Below are 21,144 nucleotides of genomic sequence, written 5' to 3'. Positions count from 1 at the left end.
TTCTAAAACATATTTTTCACAGGAAAAAGGTGTAGACTTTTGATTCATATATAATTTATATAAAAACAAAAAAGTGCTACAGGGTGACATAGGAGGGTGGGACTTTCAGTGCTTAAGACTTATTTTGTAATGAAGATTCACTGGAGGAGATATCAGAGTTAAGGAGGCATTCAGGGGGACCTCACTGGTTGGAGTTGAATTGTTTCAAATAAATTGGATGTGCTAGCAAACAAATACAGTTGTTGGGCAGCTGCCCATTTAAGACTGCGTATTGTTATTTTAAAATTACCAGGGATTTCCAGCCTAAATGATTCAAGCATACACATTTGAGAAACATACAGCAATGCAGAAACTCAGATAAACCTTATAACAAATAATTGTGGGAAAAATAAAAAGAAAACTTTTTTTATTTAATATAATATTAAACATTAACGATTAAACTCAGGGGAATTTTGGGCCAAAACAATAAAAGGCTGCATTATTAGACAGATTCATAAAACCTTTTTTTCATTGACGAATCATAGCCAAATTATTCTTCAAACAGCAAAGCTAACAATCTTCTAAGTATATATAGAATAATGTCCATATGGCCATCCAGTTTTGCGCCAGATACAAAGTATCGGCTATCCTCTTTTATTTCATTGAAAGCAAATTATGATACATAAATAGAGTCTGAGGTTTACTTATCATTTATTTCCATGCTTTTTATTCCTTAAGGTCCGAAAAACCATACTCTAGAGATTAGCATCACATGATATTGAAAATGGTGCCCTTTGGTTAGAGTCCGTATTTCATCTTATCGTGTTAATCAAACACCTCCGCAAAGGAAGTTCTGGGCTGTGAAGTCGCAGGGCATGAACTGGTGCCATTTAGAGTCAGGGATAACTTCTAAGTTATGAAGAAAACACCAGTTTACCCAGCCTGTGTGGAAACAGTGTGTAAGGGCAGAACGCTTCCATTTGCCTTCCAATCCGGTCATCATGATTTCAGGGGAAATTCTCGAGTTTCTAGAACAGCTGTTATTTAAAAGAAGCAGAAAAAAGGTAAAAGTGAAAATCTAATTTTTTTAAGCTGCACTAACAATGTTAATCATAAATAAAGAAAGAGATGAGCATATCACAAGCAAACAGTTGAGTGTAACAGATGGAGTGATACAAGTTTAGGATTATTATCGGAGAAGGTTGTGACCACAGACAAAGAAGAGCCATTTTTAGGCTACCACAACAGACAGGAACAACAGGTACAGACTAGGAATCACAGGACACTCCAAAGTGAGCAGTAACAGACACTAGAAATGGACATGGAATAGAGGGTGACATGTGGAACAATACTATGGATGAAAAAGGGATAAAAACAACACTACACAGACATGGAGGGCCAACAACGTAGAAAGTGTGAATGTTCATGAAAACCAAAACAGATCACTAGGGGTATAGCCTGGCAAGATGGCTGTAAGCACATGTTGATTCTGGGTTCCTGAGATCGCATTTGTAATCCAGCATGATCCTGCACCTGAAATATTCTTCCGGCCAAATCTGCACTTACAGCAAATGGAGTGTACCTGCCAGCAACAACTGTGGGCTCTTTGATGGATTAGAGGGCTGCACTCAAGGAATTAAGGCGATGTGCTGTCATGAGAAGCAGTGGCTGCTTCTCTCCCAGGCCTGGCGATGGTGAAGGAGGGGGCAGTGGAATTGTGCAGCGCGGTGGTGGTGAAGCTGGCCTCGGTGCTCTGTAGTAGACAAGCCCAGGGAAGAGAGACGCACTGAAAGTGCTGAGGCACAACTGCGGACAGCGGACACGCTCCAGACACCACATCCCCAGCTCATGCCTTGCTCGGACAACTTTCGAGCCTGACGGGCATGGGAGCCCTGGCTATGGAGCAAGCCCTCACCACGGTGGTGGTCACCAACTAGCGAGAGAAATTGTCTCCATGGTGCTGGGACCCGGAGAAACTGGGGATGACTGTGACTTGAGCCGCCAAGAAGATTGTGTGTCTGCAGTTGGGAGGCACCTTCAATGCTATAGCATTGCAAAAGATCTGCAGATAGACCTTCAAGGGAATCACGATATGCAATAGAAGCTGACTGCAGTGTTGGTGCTACAGTCGCCTGACCACCGCCCTCCCCTCAATCTGGGGAGGATGTGTAGGGACCTCTGCACAATAGGTGACTAGCTGATACTGCATACAGGACAGGAATGCGGGCTTCTGGCACTAAAGGGGGTCCACAATATCAACCCATGTTGTACAATAGGACATTGCAGTAATGTATGGAGTGTGCACGGTTATGAGCGCTTTGCGGAGCGAGCTCACTTGTCAAAAGTAAATACATTCTGGTTGCTATGTTTTCTTTTAAGTTGCTGCCTTATGGCCGGCGCTGCTCTCCCGCATTGGTTGCTCAGTTCTGGTTACTATTTTTTCTTTCAAGTTCCTGCTTTATGGCACGCGCTGCTCTCCCGCATCGGTTGCTCAGTCTTTGTTGGGGGTCTGATGCATGAGAACAGGCTGCATGTGGGATACTTATTTATTAACTTGTACTTCAGGAAATAAATGCTGTACTTATTTTCGTTTGGCGCCCAAAGTCTCTCTGTAACATTTGGTGATGATTTATCGAGAAATTTGATACTTTGGAGATTTGGAGCCTACAGCGTACTCCGGATAACCCACGCCATAAGCGGTATCATTGCACTCGTCAAAGCTGTTATTCAGTGAGTGTTTCTCCTATACGTCCTGGAGCACACACAGCCCAAGGCTATTTTTGGGCTGTTTCGGGAGCAGCCCGCCCATTTTCGAATACGGCTCCATGTTCTCCGCACCGCATCTTCCTGAACAAGGCTGAGCATCTGCCAGCACGCTTGTGTATGCGTTTGATATAATTTCTTCAGTTTACATGCCTTTCCTAGAGATATGTAGCTGCCCTACACACACATGTCCTCCTGCCACTTACACTTCTGCTCTGTTTTTCCTTTAATTATCGACGTTGTGCTAATACACTCATATTTCAAAGCCAATGCTAGATTACTTTGGATATTTGAAGTTTACAGCAACATTTCTTTAAACTATAGAGCTTTTTGTTTGAATTGGTTCAAGTGAACTTGGAAATACTTATTGACTTCTCAGAACAGTGTCATTATCTGCATCAACTCTTCATAGGATTATGGCATCTTAGACAATTATTTTCAATGGCTTCTAACAATTGAGCTCAGATCTAACCATTTCTTAAACTTCCTGGCAAACATTTGATTAAGGGAATGCTTCGTTAAGATCTTTTGAGAACTATTTAATCGCAGTTGGAGCAGATGGCTATGAACCTAAAAGAAAGGCTACTATTTTGTTTAGTCATTTAGGAAATGAAGAGCTGCAAGTTTTTGATAATTTGCCTACAGCTGCTGCCACATCTGGACAATCCGGAGAACCTAAGAGTACTCACAAGCGATTACAAGAATCAGAATCAAATTCTCAGAACAACCTGGCGTTCTATTGGAGAGATTTCATTTTTCAAGAAGAAACTAACAACTGATGAAACTGTTTAAGAATTCATATCAGCATTAAGGCTGCTACATACAATTTTGGATGGTCCACTGGCAAATACATTCAAGCACAGTTTGCGTATAGCTGCTTTTCAAAAAAGAGACGAGAAAGGCTACTCAGCTGCAGAAACCCACTGCTTTCAGAGATTGCTGATCTGGCCAAAAGCATTGAATGTTCAATAATCTCCAGCAGCAAATGTGTCCACATGCTTCAGATGCTGCCCAAAGAAGATTGAGCAACTTGAATTTTGGCTGCCTGCACCTGGGTTACCGTGACCAGATTTCTTTTACTACACCAGCATTTGTCCTAAATGGCGACAAGCGGGTAGCCAAGATTTTGGCAAATGCTTTTGCATCCGAGTTTATAAGTGATATGGGTCTATAAGACCCACACTCGTCAGCTGGTTTATTTTTCTTTAAAAAAACAAATAATCTGTGTGGTATTCCATGATTTAGGGGCTTTCCCACCTGCTCCAATTGAGTTAATTACCTGGCTAAGAAGTGGGAGTAGTTCATCTGTGCATATTTTATATATGTCTAGTGGTAATGAATCCTCCCCCGTAGCTTTACCAGATGGTAGAGCATTAATTGCAAGTTTAATTTCTGCCATTCTTACATTCTCAGTCAATGAGTCAAGTCCCTCATTTCCCCCATTTTTTATTATATTAATGTCTAGATAACTTTGTATATTACTCGCAACAGGCCAGCTTTCCGGGGTATACAAGGTTCTATAATAATTAACAAATTGTTCCAAAATCTGCACAGGCTGATTGTAAGTCTGGTTGTTAGATCCATTTATTGTTTTTATAAGAGTCTTGGCTTTGTCATCTGCAACTTTATATGCAAGGATCTTGCCTATTTTTTCCCCACTCTCATATTGAGACAAATGATGTTTATGCAATTTTACAATGTTTTTTTCTCTAAGCGTACTTTTTAAGACGGATTTTAAATTCACCAAATTGAAGCCCATTTCCTCTGAATTTATTGACCCGTGAAGTAATGCCTCAGCTAATTGATTTTCCAATGACCGTATATTCGTAATAATTTTCTCTGTTTCATTCTTGTACTCCGAATTTTGTCTCCATATATACTGTTGTGTGAAGCTCCTTATACTAACCTTACAGGCAAGCCATACCCCAATTAATGACGTGCAGTTAAAATTAATTTTGATAAACTCTTTTAGTTGCTTCTTAAGCTGCGTGACAAAATCTTTATTTAGAAATAAATGTCTTGGGAAGGAGAAAGGTCTCGGTCCGTTCCTTCCTCGTGAAATATTAAAGGAGAGAAGAACAGGATTGTGGTAGGAAGTGACCCGTGGGCAGATTTCCATAGTACTTGTTGCTAGAATCTTATCCGAGACCCAGGCCACGTCTATTTGTGAACATAATTTATGAGGCGCTGAATAGTAGGTATAACCTGCTATACTTGGATGTAATGTACGCCAAGCGTCCCGTATATTATGTATTTGTCCCATTAATGGCAGCGCGTGACCTACGCATCCTCTGAAAAGCTCCACTTCTTGTAGTATCAATACCGTAACTCATAATGCAGTTAAAATCACCCATTATAACATATTCTCCTTCCCAGCCCAGCAACTCAATATTCAATCTATCAAACGTAGAAGGATCATCTATATTTGGTCCATATATAGCACATACCGTATATTTACAATTTTCCAAAACTAATTGTGCAATGGCCCATCTTCCCCCATTATCTACAGCAATTTTGACAATTTCCACTCTAAATTGTTTCTGTTTAAGTATGGCAACACCTCGTATTGAAGCATTCAGCGCTGAGCAAGCTATTACATCATAGCCTAATTGTCCTAGCAACTTTCGATCTTTATAGGATATATGTGTCTCGGATTATAAAACTATTTATACATTCTTAATTCCTCGTAGACTAGCCGTCTCTTGTTTCTGCTATTCAGGCCCGCCACGTTCCAAGCTAAACATCTCAAACGATGCCTCACTGTAATGTGTTACCCACTTCCATCCTTATAGTATCCAAAGCTGTCTTCCTTTTAACATATTTTATACATTTTATTCTCATGTTGTTATTTTTTTAAAGACCTTTTTGCTACCTGTGGATCCCATCAACCCCTGAGCCACCTGGCCCACCCACCCCCACTTCCCCTTTCCCTTGTACCCTAGAGGAAGATACCCCCTCTATACCGTGCTGCAGCTGTCTGCGCAGCCCTGCAGAATAGCAGCAGTGGAGGTCAACCCCGCACCCCAAAAGCTAACCAAATAATTTGCAGATTTGAATCTGCAAATTATTTGCAAAACTTTTTTAAGAACTTATTTATGCGTCCAACCAAACCATTGGCAGAAAGTGAGTAAAGTGCAAGTCTGAGATGAGTAATGTGAAAACCCTCCATAAAGTCCTTCATGCGCGCTGATGTGAAGTTGGTGCCATTATCTGTAAAAATGTATTTGAGTACTCCTTCTACTTTAAAAATCCTTTTTAAAAATGTGATTATAGCGTCAGTGCTGAGAACAGAGGTACAAGCAAAATACACCTATTTTGAAAAACAATCAAAACCATCATGTATCTTTTGTTAATAGGCATTAACTCAAATGAACTCGCAAAATCTCGAGCAACTTTTAGTCAAGGTTCCTCCTGTAGAGGGGCCATATGAATAGGTGGCTCATGTACCTTCCACTGCTCATAAGATACCAAGCAGTTGGCACAATTATCAATAAATGTAGAAACTTGACCTTCGAATGCAGGCCACCAGTAAAATAGTTTTATATATTTGCATGTGATACTGATCCTTAAATTGCCCTTGTGTGCCTCCTTAATATCATCTCTGATGGTCACAAAAGGCACACACACACACACACACATATCAACACGTACTAGCATCACTTCAACAACTGATAGGTCCTCTGAAATCTGTACAAAAGGTCTCAAAGGGGCCTCAACATTTCTCTCCTTGGGCCAACCGTCTTTCATGAATTTGAAAACAGACTGCAACGTGGCATCCTGTTTGGGAGCTTCTAACACTGTTTATGTGTGATCACCCCTTCATACCTCAGTATATCCTCCACAAAAGCAATCACATTCTCATAATCTTGAAGTATGCTGGATTCTTCAACTCTGATGGGTAACCGCGAGAAACAGTCCAACCGTATGTTTTTCCTGCCAGGTATGTATTTCACCGTAAAATTATATTCTTGCAGCTTTGACTAATCGTGATGATGCTTTAACTCAACCATTGCCACTCACCAGGTGGAGCAATGGCTTGTGCTCTGTGAATAGATAAAAATTGGAATCCCAAATGAAAGTCTTGAACCTTTCCACTGCTCAACAGCATGCCAATGCCTCTCGCTCTGTGGTGCTGTAATTGGCTTTCTTGACATAACTATGAAAACAAAGCCCTCAATCCAACTGGGCTGGCACATACAGTTATGATAAACTTTCTGCGTGCTACAAATGGAGTTAAAACTGGGGCTGAACTAATGAGATTGTTCACTTTCTGAAAAGCTTCTTGCACATCATCAGACCAGATATACTTCACTACCTTTCTTGAACAAATTCATCAAGGGCTGCAAAATAAAAGCATACCCTAGCGCAAACCTTGAAATGCTTGTACCTCGCTCGCACCATCCAATGTGTCATCTATGAGGCCCTGACAAACACTAGATGCTAAAGACAATCCAAAAGGGAGTCTACAAAACTTAAATGCTCCCAAAGGAGGTACAAAAGGTGGTTAACTATTGGGACCTTTCATCTAATGGTATCTGATGGGTGGCAGATTTGAGATCCAAAAGTGTGAAAAATCTAGAGTCACCAATGTTGGCAAGTAAGCCTTGAACCTTGAGCAGAGGATAGCAATTAACCACAATGTTCCTGTTGAGACTGCGCAGATCAGTACATATGCGAATCTCACCATCCTTTTTGCACACACCTGCATTGGGACTTGCCCATTCAGAGGAGTCAGTGGGTTTGATAATGCCATCTCCAACTAGTTTCTCTAATAGCTTTTTCAATTCAGCTCTAACACATAAGGGGACAGGTCTGGCTTTGTGTGTAACAGGTATAGCATGTATGTTCAACCTAATTGTGAACACATATTTCTGAATGAGCCCAATCATACCAGAAAACAATTCCACAAATCTTTTAACAATATCTTCAGTAAGATGAAAATCATCAGTAATGAATAAAGATACATTTGCTACAATGACTGATGGATCAGCACCAGGCACAAGCATAAGCCACGTTTTGCAAGATTCTGCCAGCCAACTATATTTCTACCCTTGACTGCAAAATAGATTTTAGTTGACACTGACCTGCCAAAAAAAGACACAGTGTCTATGAAGAACCAATCATATTGATATCCTGATCACCATAAGCTTTAGGCTGCATGTACTGTGTGCTCAGGATAACATTAAACCCCCAATGTTGGTAAAATAAAGTATCAGATAGGAGTGTAATAGGTGCACCCGAGTCACACATTATGTTAAGAGTTACTTTGGAAATTAGAGTTACCGGGCATAAAGGTTCCTTAATTTTGTGGGTAGACAAGGAGTCAATCTCCAGATTCAAGACCATATTTGACAGATCCACAGGACAGTCACCTTCATTTAAGGTGACAATGTATACTTTAATTTGGTGTCTACCTGATCTGCAAACCCAGTGAAAGTGTCCTAATTTCTTACACTTACTGCATCGTTTACCTACTGATGGACAGTGCATATATTTGCTTAAATGAGATTTAGATATGCACCTGAAACACATTGTTACCTGCTGGAGCCCAACAGCGCAACGTTGCTCCACGGGGGCTCTCCAGACGAGTGGCTAGACGGACACCGGACACCTCACCACTCAGGCCTGCTGGCTGCTCCCCCTCTCCAGGTACGCTCCCACCGCTGATCACCGACTGGTCCGCGTGATTATTCTCTGCAGGGTCAGCACGGTGATTTTGCAGTGACTCAAAGCTACCATGTTACTCCTAGGAGTCCTGAACTTTTAAACAAAATCTCTTCACTCCAATATACGCAGACTTGTAGAAAGTGAACCTTGTAATTTCTATCCCTTTTCAAATATAATAATCTTTATTTTTTCTAAAAACGGTGTGGAGTCTGCTTTGGTAATTTTAGTAAGCTGAGTGAAAACAAACCTGTAATTGACTCTGGAGAGGAGCAGAGAGCCGTGCCGGACACCGACCTACATTGCTGGGGGCTACACTTCTCAGCACCTTTGAGGAGCCTTGATGCATAAAATCGCGACTCCCCGAAGGCTTGTGTAATCAAAGGGGGATCATTGCTTCTCAGACAGGAGGCGTCCACCCAGACTGGGTAAGCGCAAGGCAACGACTGAAAACTGGGGTGAGTTAATACCCTCAATGCTTTTTTTTTTTAATCGAGGGCTGAAAACGTTCTTTCCCAAGAGATAGAGCTCATTGAGTGCCACCTCTCTTTGTTAGAAGGTAGACGAAGTATGGGCCCAACTTTATCCATACCAGAGGTCTGTCACGAAATGACTTAAGTCTTGGAGCGAGGCTCCCTATGTTCCTCATAATAGTTCCCCTGTGACTTTGCTGGAAAAGGAGTCCCCCTCACTATCTGAATCAAATATTCAACAAGTGGTCAAGAGGAAAAGGGAATGAACGTATATTAAGTCGAAGCCTACACAAGTTACTAGAGTTACAAGAGTGTTGACACACACAAGGAGTAAAGTGTACGGATCATATATTCTCTGATAAACTCTCCTTGTCGATAAAAGATGAAGACTGAAAATATGGTCAGCCACTATTGCACAGACTAAGAAGGATAGAGGAAAGCCTAGACTCCTTTGGCAAAAGTGGGTATACAGGGGTAGGTGGTCTGAATATTCAGCCAACCTTTCCCCAGGGAGTGTATTACAAGCACAAGGGAGAGTATCAGGAGGGGAACATGCCCTTAATTAAAAGTTATCTGATCTCCTGGTCCCTCTCCCAGCTGCTGTTTCCCTTTTTCCACCTCCCCTAGTTCTCCAGTCCCCCATACAGTACGAGAGATCAGCAGAGAGAAAGATAATGGATCAAATTATAGCAAATGTTAGTCAGAGTGTAACTGATCTGGGGGGGGGGACAGAAGGGTGTGGCCCAGAGGTCAGCCGGAGGAGTTGTAGTGTAGTTCCTATAGTCCCAATAGGCTCTGCGCATTGGAATGATATATTCAGTAGTGTAGACGTAGGACTGAGGTTATCTGGGTCTTTACTGACTATATTAGACTTAAGTTTTTTGCAGCTAGCTCAGAGTTCACTAGAAACTTTCTCGAATAAGCGAGGAGGAGTTTAACCTCCCTGGATAGACAAGAAGGGATTTAGTTTCTGACAACCATAAAACATGACAACTTTGCTCTCCCCGAATAAGAGTATATCTCTAGAGTTGTGTGAAAACAAAAGACAGCTATTTCACGCAGTCAAAGGTGCTTACTTAGTTTCACCAGATTGCAGAGAAAAAGAGAGACGGGCGTTTTCAATAAAAGGTGTTATTTATTGAGCAGTCTCTTTCCTCATACAAGAGAAATGAATTGCTACAATTGCAATACTTATAGTTAAGTAAAGTGCATACAGTAAAAGCAGGATTATGAAATAATACTGTAAAAGCATTGATATGGTTTCTTAGCCATATGATACTTTAAAATGGATAAAATAGATACATACATATATACATTGACTGATCGTACTCAACTGGTGCTTCTAACTACGCCTACCCCGGTGTACCTGACCTAAGCCTAATACGTGGGAGGGAGTAAGTAAGTAGCAGTTTAAGTTAAGTTTGGTTTGCCAAGAATCTGACTCAAGAATTCTCTGTAAGGGTTTAGTCAGTTCAGTACCTGGGTATTAGAAGGCAGGAGGGCTGGTATCTCTCTCTCAGGACTCGGTATCCCAGTCACCCGCAAGGGTAGGCTGGAAACGCCGGAGGCTGGATTTCTCGGCAGGAGAAAAGACAGCGTCTTTCTCAGCACGTCAAAAGGGAGGGGAAGCGCCGTGGGCTCTCGCATCAGCTGGGCTCTTCGGAAGTAGATAGCTGCTCTGCTCCAGGATTACCACCGTGTGTTTGCTTAAGGCAGCATCGGTATATTTATACCTGAAAGGTGCCAGGGTTGACGTAAGGATGGACATAAGACGTCAATAAAGATGTCACTAAGAACTGGTCGTTCTTACAGTGCTTTACAGGAGTTCTCGGACGAAATCAAAACAATAGCAGCGGGGATTTCCCAGGTTGCTGGAGGCTTGGATTTGTTTAAGAACTCGGTGTGCTTTCTAGGGGGCTGGAGGAATAGGCTTGCTTAATGTGACAGCATGCGCTATGACCGAATTATGAAAAAAGGGTTTCTATGCCGTTGCAGGGATATTATTGATTTATAACCGGACAAGGGCAGAGAATAGAATATTGATTCAGGTACCTAGATAAAACACACTACACCCACTCCACGAATTCATGTCCATAATTACTAAACTAAGCAATAGTAAACATATCTAACGGTGCATGTGTATACCGTTCCACCCCAAAATACATTATTTTGCATCTGAAATGGTATATTCGAAATACACGAAAAATGAGTATAGGTACTGTACGCTTTCAAGCAGTGTAATCATTCATTAAAAAGGATGCACATATATCTCAGCATGAATGATTTGCGAAAATTTACACATGAAATGGCTCTTAATACAGAAAAGAAAAGTGCGAGACCATTCCATCACATATAAATACAATCTTTTGTAAATATACTAGAGGCTGAGGTAATATATTGTCTCTAGAGTTCCTAAAAATAGAAGCTCTGTTCTCTAAGAATAGTTCTACTTTAAGCAGATGATGAGTGCCAAAAAAAAAGTAAATATTTTGCAATTGGGGAAAAATTGTTTCGTCTTTCAGGGGAAGAAGTCAAAACAGTTCCAAATATTTTCAGAAGCTTTTGTTTTTCAAAGCTGAAGGCCAAATTCAGAGTTCAGGGAACGCTGAGTGCTCATTTGCTTAAAAGTTTATTCTTTCTGTTCGGGGGAGAACATCATTTCAGACAGACTTTCAAAAAAGCAGTTTACCGCTTCAGGTGAAAGTGTGACCAAGTTGGAAAATGCCGCAACTGTGCAATCGTGAGCATGATTGCTATCATTGTTGACAGGATCAGCAGTGCTCACAGAGGGTCGTACCTGGTTGATGCTGCTCTCATCTTGTACTTCACTACCCTTCAATCGCAGTGGTGAAGTCTCGACGAATGCCGTCATCAGGATGGGTAACCGCTGGGGACAACACGATGCATGAGCCTTTACTGGGTTCAGCAAAGTATCTGTATCCAATGGTACTTCTGATTGTAGTGTAAGACAGACGTCTAACACGCATTCTTCTCCGCACAGCATACATCTTAACACAGGTAAGATACAGTTTTGCCAGATGGGTCTGAATGAAAGAAACCAGATCATATTCAGATCTCTTAGCCGGGCTAATCCAAGGACTTTAGTTATGCGTTCCCGATAGCGTATAGCTAGGATCGTTTCTTCCATTGTTGCTGGAGTCTTGTCTGTGACATGGCTTGCCATAACGAAGCAGGAGAGTCAAAAATAAAATGCCTGCTACGAGTCCCAACAGGAGTGGAAGGCCGCCAAAGAGTGAATGGACAAAATTAGGAAAGATGCCCAGGACTGCTTTGAAAGGTGTCAACTGTCCCGAAAAAATTGACTTAAATACACTCGCGATACCATTCGTATCAGAGATGTTTAGGATTTCATTTAGCATTTCTGCGAAGTGTAGGGGGCAATTTGTTGATAAAAGGTTATGAATCTCTGCCGTTGTCCTTGCAACTTGGAGATCATACGTTTCTTTTGATGACGTCAAGTGCACTGGTGTCTGTAGAAGAACAGACTTCATTCTGCTTAAAGTATCAATTTGAATAGAAGAGATTTTCAGATTGGGCCAAATTTTTCCCTCCCGGTCTGGAGTGTCGTTGGGATACAATACTTGCTCACAGCAAGTGACCCTGGACGTTACGCTCACGAGATAAGCTTTTCCTGGCACCAGGCCACAACATCTGTGGTCCACTATTAGAATGTAGCTCCCGTTAGAAAGCCGTCTAAAGAATGGCTCTATTCGAGTTGCAGGTGTGCCAAGCTGGTGACATGAAAGGTTATTTGAAGTCCCCTCACAGGCCCCATGCAAATTTATGCCCTGACACAGAAGTATACCACTTAGTGATTTTTCACAATTATCAACACTAAGAAATACATTCTGTCCTTTTTCACTATAACATGTGTGAGTGTAAGGTAATTTCCATGATGACTTGATGTGTCCTTTACCCAACCTTTCATACTGGCCTGCCTGTATATACTGTTGGCAGTATCGAAATTGGAAAGTCGTTATCGGAATAGTTATTATCCCGTGTATTATCCATTCAATGACAGGTCGTTCTGACATTGTCAATGGAATCTCTCAAGTTTTTCAATGCTCAGAATTGTATATTCTGCTCCCTTTTGTGCCAAGCTGATTTGTATATCAGTAAGGTTAAAGATAGAGAATAGTGACGTTGTGTTGATTAAACGCCAAGGCACGTAGCCTGAATGCAGATTTTGTAACGTCCAGCCAAGCTGTACAATAGAACGCAATTGGGACTGACCATGTTGTAACATTGCGATACAAAAGGGGATGATGGACGGAGCGTTTGTATAAATCAAACACTCACCCCCAGTCAACTGATCTGGGTTTAATCCATCACCATTCTTTAGTTCACTCAGCCACCCCAGTTCAGACATGGCTATATGCAAATCAGTCTGATCCTGTGCCTTATGGGAACAGTCCAGCCCGAACTGCCAAGCCATGTCTTCCCTGGACTGGAAACAAGCATCCTGAGACCGGTTTCGGATTCATAATCCTCATCAGCCAGGCTATCTTGAATCCAGTGGCCAAGTGAACAAGGGACTCACGTCTGAGCATACCCTGCCACACTTAGGGCAAACAAAGCGATACAAAAGGGGATGATGGACGGAGCGTTTGTATAAATCAAACACTCACCCCCAGTCAACTGATCTGGGTTTAATCCATCACCATTCTTTAGTTCACTCACCCACCCCAGTTCAGACATGGCTATATGCAAATCAGTCTGACCCTGTGCCTTATGGGAACAGTCCAGCCCGAACTGCCAAGCCATGTCTTTCCTGGACTGGAAACAAGCATCCTGAGACCGGTTTCGGATTCATAATCCTCATCAGCCAGGCTATCTTGAATCCAGTGGCCAAGTGAACAAGGGACTCACGTCTGAGCATACCCTGCCACACTTAGGGCAAACAAAGCGATACAAAAGGGGATGATGGACGGAGCGTTTGTATAAATCAAACACTCACCCCCAGTCAACTGATCTGGGTTTAATCCATCACCATTCTTTAGTTCACTCAGCCACCCCAGTTCAGACATGGCTATATGCAAATCAGTCTGACCCTGTGCCTTATGGGAACAGTCCAGCCCGAACTGCCAAGCCATGTCTTCCCTGGACTGGAAACAAGCATCCTGAGACCGGTTTCGGATTCATAATCCTCATTAGCCAGGCTATCTTGAATCCAGTGGCCCAGTGAACAAGGGACTCACGTCGGAGCATACCCTGCCACACTTAGGGCAAACAAAGCGATACAAAAGGGGATGATGGACGGAGCGTTTGTATAAATCAAACACTCACCCCCAGTCAACTGATCTGGGTTTAATCCATCACCATTCTTTAGTTCACTCAGCCACCCCAGTTCAGACATGGCTATATGCAAATCAGTCTGACCCTGTGCCTTATGGGAACAGTCCAGCCCGAACTGCCAAGCCATGTCTTCCCTGGACTGGAAACAAGCATCCTGAGACCGGTTTCGGATTCATAATCCTCATCAGCCAGGCTATCTTGAATCCAGTGGCCAAGTGAACAAGGGACTCACGTCTGAGCATACCCTGCCACACTTAGGGCAAACAAAGCGATACAAAAGGGGATGATGGACGGAGCGTTTGTATAAATCAAACACTCACCCCCAGTCAACTGATCTGGGTTTAATCCATCACCATTCTTTAGTTCACTCAGCCACCCCAGTTCAGACATGGCTATATGCAAATCAGTCTGACCCTGTGCCTTATGGGAACAGTCCAGCCCGAACTGCCAAGCCATGTCTTCCCTGGACTGGACACAAGCATCCTGAGACCGGTTTCGGATTCATAATCCTCATCAGCCAGGCTATCTTGAATCCAGTGGCCAAGTGAACAAGGGACTCACGTCTGAGCATACCCTGTCACACTTAGGGCAAGCAAAGCGATACAAAAGGGGATGATGGACGGAGCGTTTGTATAAATCAAACACTCACCCCCAGTCAACTGATCTGGGTTTAATCCATCACCATTCTTTAGTTCACTCAGCCACCCCAGTTCAGACATGGCTATATGCAAATCAGTCTGACCCTGTGCCTTATGGGAACAGTCCAGCCCGAACTGCCAAGCCATGTCTTCCCTGGACTGGAAACAAGCATCCTGAGACCGGTTTCGGATTCATAATCCTCATCAGCCAGGCTATCTTGAATCCAGTGGCCAAGTGAACAAGGGACTCACGTCTGAGCATACCCTGCCACACTTAGGGCAAACAAAGCGATACAAAAGGGGATGATGGACGGAGCGTTTGTATAAATCTGGCTATATGCAAATCAGTCTGACCCTGTGCCTTATGGGAACAGTCCAGCCCGAACTGCCAAGCTTGGCAGTTCGGGCTGGACTGTTCCCATGAGGCACAGGGTCAGACTGATTTGCATATGGCCATGTCTGAACTAGGGTGGCAGAGTGGGCTAAAGAACGGTGATGGATTAAACCCAGATCAGTTGACTGGGGGTGAGTGCTTGTATTGTCAACGCTCAATCCATCACCACCTTTGGTTTTGCTTTGTTCGCCATAAGTTGGCAGGGTATGCTCAGACGTGAGTCCCTTGCTCACTTTGCCACTGGATTCAAGCAAGCCGGGCTGAAGACGGCTGTAATGCCAGAAACCGGTCCTCGGAAGCTTGTTTCCGGTCCAGGGAAGGCATGGCTTGGCAGTTCGGGCTGGTCTGTTCCCATGAGGCACAGGGTCAGACTGATTTGCATATGGCCATGTCTGAACTGGGGTGGCAGAGTGGGCTAAAGAACGGTGATGGATTAAACCCAGATCAGTTGACTGGGGGTGAGTGCTTGTATTGTCAACGCTCCGTCCATCACCACCTTTGGTTTTGCTTTGTTCGCCATAAGTTGGCAGGGTATGCTCAGACGTGAGTCCCTTGCTCACTTTGCCACTGGATTCAAGCAAGCCGGGCTGAAGACACCTGTAATGCCAGAAACCGGTCCTCGGAAGCTTGTTTCCGGTCCAGGGAAGGCATGGCTTGGCAGTTCGGGCTGGACTGTTCCCATGAGGCACAGGGTCAGACTGATTTGCATATGGCCATGTCTGAACTGGGGTGGCAGAGTGGGCTAAAGAACGGTGATGGATTAAACCCAGATCAGTTGACTGGGGGTGAGTGCTTGTATTGTCAACGCTCCGTCCATCACCACCTTTGGTTTTGCTTTGTTCGCCATAAGTTGGCAGGGTATGCTCAGACGTGAGTCCCTTGCTCACTTTGCCACTGGATTCAAGCAGCCGGGCTGAAGACGGCTGTAATGCCAGAAACCGGTCCTCGGAAGCTTGTTTCCGGTCCAGGGAAGGCATGGCTTGGCAGTTCGGGCTGGACTGTTCCCATGAGGCACAGGGTCAGACTGATTTGCATATGGCCATGTCTGAACTGGGGTGGCAGAGTGGGCTAAAGAACGGTGATGGATTAAACCCAGATCAGTTGACTGGGGGTGAGTGCTTGTATTGTCAACGCTCCGTCCATCACCACCTTTGGTTTTGCTTTGTTCGCCATAAGTTGGCAGGGTATGCTCAGACGTGAGTCCCTTGCTCACTTTGCCACTGGATTCAAGCAAGCCGGGCTGAAGACGGCTGTAATGCCAGAAACCGGTCCTCGGAAGCTTGTTTCCGGTCCAGGGAAGGCATGGCTTGGCAGTTCGGGCTGGACTGTTCCCATGAGGCACAGGGTCAGACTGATTTACATATGGCCATGTCTGAACTGGGGTGGCAGAGTGGGCTAAAGAACGGTGATGGATTAAACCCAGATCAGTTGACTGGGGGTGAGTGCTTGGATTGTCAACGCTCCGTCCATCACCACCTTTGGTTTTGCTTTGTTCGCCATAAGTTGGCAGGGTATGCTCAGACGTGAGTCCCTTGCTCACTTTGCCACTGGATTCAAGCAAGCCGGGCTGAAGACGGCTGTAATGCCAGAAACCGGTCCTCGGAAGCTTGTTTCCGGTCCAGGGAAGGCATGGCTTGGCAGTTCAGGCTGGACTGTTCCCATGAGGCACAGGGTCAGACTGATTTGCATATGGCCATGTCTGAACTGGGGTGGCAGAGTGGGCTAAAGAACGGTGATGGATTAAACCCAGATCAGTTGACTGGGGGTGAGTGCTTGTATTGTCAACGCTCCGTCCATCACCACCTTTGGTTTTGCTTTGTTCGCCATAAATTGGCAGGGTATGCTCAGACGTGAGTCCCTTGCTCACTTTGCCACTGGATTCAAGCAAGCCGGGCTGAAGACGGCTGTAATGCCAGAAACCGGTCCTCGGAAGCTTGTTTCCGGTCCAGGGAAGGCATGGCTTGGCAGTTCGGGCTGGACTGTTCCCATGAGGCACAGGGTCAGACTGATTTGCATATGGCCATGTCTGAACTGGGGTGGCAGAGTGGGCTAAAGAACGGTGATGGATTAAACCCAGATCAGTTGACTGGGGGTGAGTGCTTGTATTGTCAACGCTCCGTCCATCACCACCTTTGGTTTTGCTTTGTTCGCCATAAGTTGGCAGGGTATGCTCAGACGTGAGTCCCTTGCTCACTTTGCCACTGGATTCAAGCAGCCGGGCTGAAGACGGCTGTAATGCCAGAAACCGGTCCTCGGAAGCTTGTTTCCGGTCCAGGGAAGGCATGGCTTGGCAGTTCGGGCTGGACTGTTCCCATGAGGCACAGGGTCAGACTGATTTGCATATGGCCATGTCTGAACTGGGGTGGCAGAGTGGGCTAAAGAACGGTGATGGATTAAACCCAGATCAGTTGACTGGGGGTGAGTGCTTGTATTGTCAAAGCTCCGTCCATCACCACCTTTGGTTTTGCTTTGTTCGCCATATGTTGGCAGGGTATGCTCAGACGTGAGTCCCTTGCTCACTTTGCCACTGGATTCAAGCAAGCCGGGCAGAAGACGGCTGTAATGCCAGAAACCGGTCCTCGAAGCTTGTTTCCGGTCCAGGGAAGGGATGGCTTGGCAGTTCGGGCTGGATTGTTCCCATGAGGCACAGGGTCAGACTGATTTGCATATGGCCATGTCTGAACTGGGGTGGCAGAGTGGGCTAAAGAACGGTGATGGATTAAACCCAGATCAGTTGACTGGGGGTGAGTGCTTGTATTGTCAACGCTCCGTCCATCACCACCTTTGGTTTTGCTTTGTTCGCCATAAGTTGGCAGGGTATGCTCAGACGTGAGTCCCTTGCTCACTTTGCCACTGGATTCAAGCAAGCCGGGCTGAAGACGGCTGTAATGCCAGAAACCGGTCCTCGGAAGCTTGTTTCCGGTCCAGGGAAGGCATGGCTTGGCAGTTCGGGCTGGACTGTTCCCATGAGGCACAGGGTCAGACTGATTTACATATGGCCATGTCTGAACTGGGGTGGCAGAGTGGGCTAAAGAACGGTGATGGATTAAACCCAGATCAGTTGACTGGGGGTGAGTGCTTGGATTGTCAACGCTCCGTCCATCACCACCTTTGGTTTTGCTTTGTTCGCCATAAGTTGGCAGGGTATGCTCAGACGTGAGTCCCTTGCTCACTTTGCCACTGTATTCAAGCAAGCCGGGCTGAAGACGGCTGTAATGCCAGAAACCGGTCCTCGGAAGCTTGTTTCCGGTCCAGGGAAGGCATGGCTTGGCAGTTCAGGCTGGACTGTTCCCATGAGGCACAGGGTCAGACTGATTTGCATATGGCCATGTCTGAACTGGGGTGGCAGAGTGGGCTAAAGAACGGTGATGGATTAAACCCAGATCAGTTGACTGGGGGTGAGTGCTTGTATTGTCAACGCTCCGTCCATCACCACCTTTGGTTTTGCTTTGTTCGCCATAAATTGGCAGGGTATGCTCAGACGTGAGTCCCTTGCTCACTTTGCCACTGGATTCAAGCAAGCCGGGCTGAAGACGGCTGTAATGCCAGAAACCGGTCCTCGGAAGCTTGTTTCCGGTCCAGGGAAGGCATGGCTTGGCAGTTCGGGCTGGACTGTTCCCATGAGGCACAGGGTCAGACTGATTTGCATATGGCCATGTCTGAACTGGGGTGGCAGAGTGGGCTAAAGAACGGTGATGGATTAAACCCAGATCAGTTGACTGGGGGTGAGTGCTTGTATTGTCAACGCTCCGTCCATCACCACCTTTGGTTTTGCTTTGTTCGCCATAAGTTGGCAGGGTATGCTCAGACATGAGTCCCTTGCTCACTTTGCCACTGGATTCAAGCAAGCCGGGCTGAAGACGGCTGTAATGCCAGAAACCGGTCCTCGGAAGCTTGTTTCCGGTCCAGGGAAGGCATGGCTTGGCAGTTCGGGCTGGACTGTTCCCATGAGGCACAGGGTCAGACTGATTTGCATATGGCAATGTCTGAACTGGGGTGGCAGAGTGGGCTAAAGAACGGTGATGGATTAAACCCAGATCAGTTGACTGGGGGTGAGTGCTTGTATTGTCAACGCTCCGTCCATCACCACCTTTGGTTTTGCTTTGTTCGCCATAAATTGGCAGGGTATGCTCAGACGTGAGTCCCTTGCTCACTTTGCCACTGGATTCAAGCAAGCCGGGCTGAAGACGGCTGTAATGCCAGAAACCGGTCCTCGGAAGCTTGTTTCCGGTCCAGGGAAGGCATGGCTTGGCAGTTCGGGCTGGACTGTTCCCATGAGGCACAGGGTCAGACTGATTTGCATATGGCCATGTCTGAACTGGGGTGGCAGAGTGGGCTAAAGAACGGTGATGGATTAAACCCAGATCAGTTGACTGGGGGTGAGTGCTTGTATTGTCAACGCTCCGTCCATCACCACCTTTGGTTTTGCTTTGTTCGCCATAAGTTGGCAGGGTATGCTCTGACGTGAGTCCCTTGCTCACTTTGCCACTGGATTCAAGCAAGCCGGGCTGAAGACGGCTGTAATGCCAGAAACCGGTCCTCAGAAGCTTGTTTCCGGTCCAGGGAAGGCATGGCTTGGCAGTTCGGGCTGGACTGTTCCCATGAGGCACAGGGTCAGACTGATTTGCATATGGCCATGTCTGAACTGGGGTGGCAGAGTGGGCTAAAGAACGGTGATGGATTAAACCCAGATCAGTTGACTGGGGGTGAGTGCTTGTATTGTCAACGCTCCGTCCATCACCACCTTTGGTTTTGCTTTGTTCGCCATAAGTTGGCAGGGTATGCTCAGACATGAGTCCCTTGCTCACTTTGCCACTGGATTCAAGCAAGCCGGGCTGAAGACGGCTGTAATGCCAGAAACCGGTCCTCGGAAGCTTGTTTCCGGTCCAGGGAAGGCATGGCTTGGCAGTTCGGGCTGGACTGTTCCCATGAGGCACAGGGTCAGACTGATTTGCATATGGCAATGTCTGAACTGGGGTGGCAGAGTGGGCTAAAGAACGGTGATGGATTAAACCCAGATCAGTTGACTGGGGGTGAGTGCTTGTATTGTCAACGCTCCGTCCATCACCACCTTTGGTTTTGCTTTGTTCGCCATAAATTGGCAGGGTATGCTCAGACGTGAGTCCCTTGCTCACTTTGCCACTGGATTCAAGCAAGCCGGGCTGAAGACGGCTGTAATGCCAGAAACCGGTCCTCGGAAGCTTGTTTCCGGTCCAGGGAAGGCATGGCTTGGCAGTTCGGGCTGGACTGTTCCCATGAGGCACAGGGTCAGACTGATTTGCATATGGCCATGTCTGAACTGGGGTGGCAGAGTGGGCTAAAGAACGGTGATGGATTAAACCCAGATCAGTTGACTGGGGGTGAGTGCTTGTATTGTCAACGCTCCGTCCATCACCACCTTTGGTTTTGCTTTGTTCGCCATAAGTTGGCAGGGTATGCTCTGACGTGAGTCCCTTGCTCACTTTGCCACTGGATTCAAGCAAGCCGGGCTGAAGACGGCTGTAATGCCAGAAACCGGTCCTCAGAAGCTTGTTTCCGGTCCAGGGAAGGCATGGCTTGGCAGTTCGGGCTGGACTGTTCCCATGAGGCACAGGGTCAGACTGATTTGCATATGGCCATGTCTGAACTGGGGTGGCAGAGTGGGCTAAAGAACGGTGATGGATTAAACCCAGATCAGTTGACTGGGGGTGAGTGCTTGTATTGTCAACGCTCCGTCCATCACCACCTTCGGTTTTGCTTTGTTCGCCATAAGTTGGCAGGGTATGCTCAGACGTGAGTCCCTTGCTCACCTTGCCACTGGATTCAAGCAAGCCGGGCTGAAGACGGCTGTAATGCCAGAAACCGGTCCTCGGAAGCTTGTTTCCGGTCCAGGGAAGGCATGGCTTGGCAGTTCGGGCTGGACTGTTCCCATGAGGCA

At 45.6% G+C, this 21,144-nt stretch overlaps 1 protein-coding gene across 1 annotated transcript in view; it reads right to left on the bottom strand.

The window, feature by feature from the left end:
• Positions 1-389: 389 nt before the first annotated feature.
• Positions 390-21,144, bottom strand: part of SLX4 (SLX4 structure-specific endonuclease subunit) — a 495,651-nt gene continuing 474,896 nt past the window's right edge. Inside the window, exon 16 of the mRNA XM_078663139.1 lies at positions 390-1,016. The gene's annotated coding sequence lies outside the window, so the exon portion shown is untranslated. The remainder of the gene's footprint in view (positions 1,017-21,144) is intronic.

Source organism: Lissotriton helveticus, chromosome 10 (genome assembly GCF_964261635.1).
Source record: "Lissotriton helveticus chromosome 10, aLisHel1.1, whole genome shotgun sequence".
Taxonomy (NCBI): Eukaryota; Metazoa; Chordata; class Amphibia; order Caudata; family Salamandridae; genus Lissotriton; species Lissotriton helveticus.
This window is presented reverse-complemented; position numbering and strand designations above follow the sequence as displayed.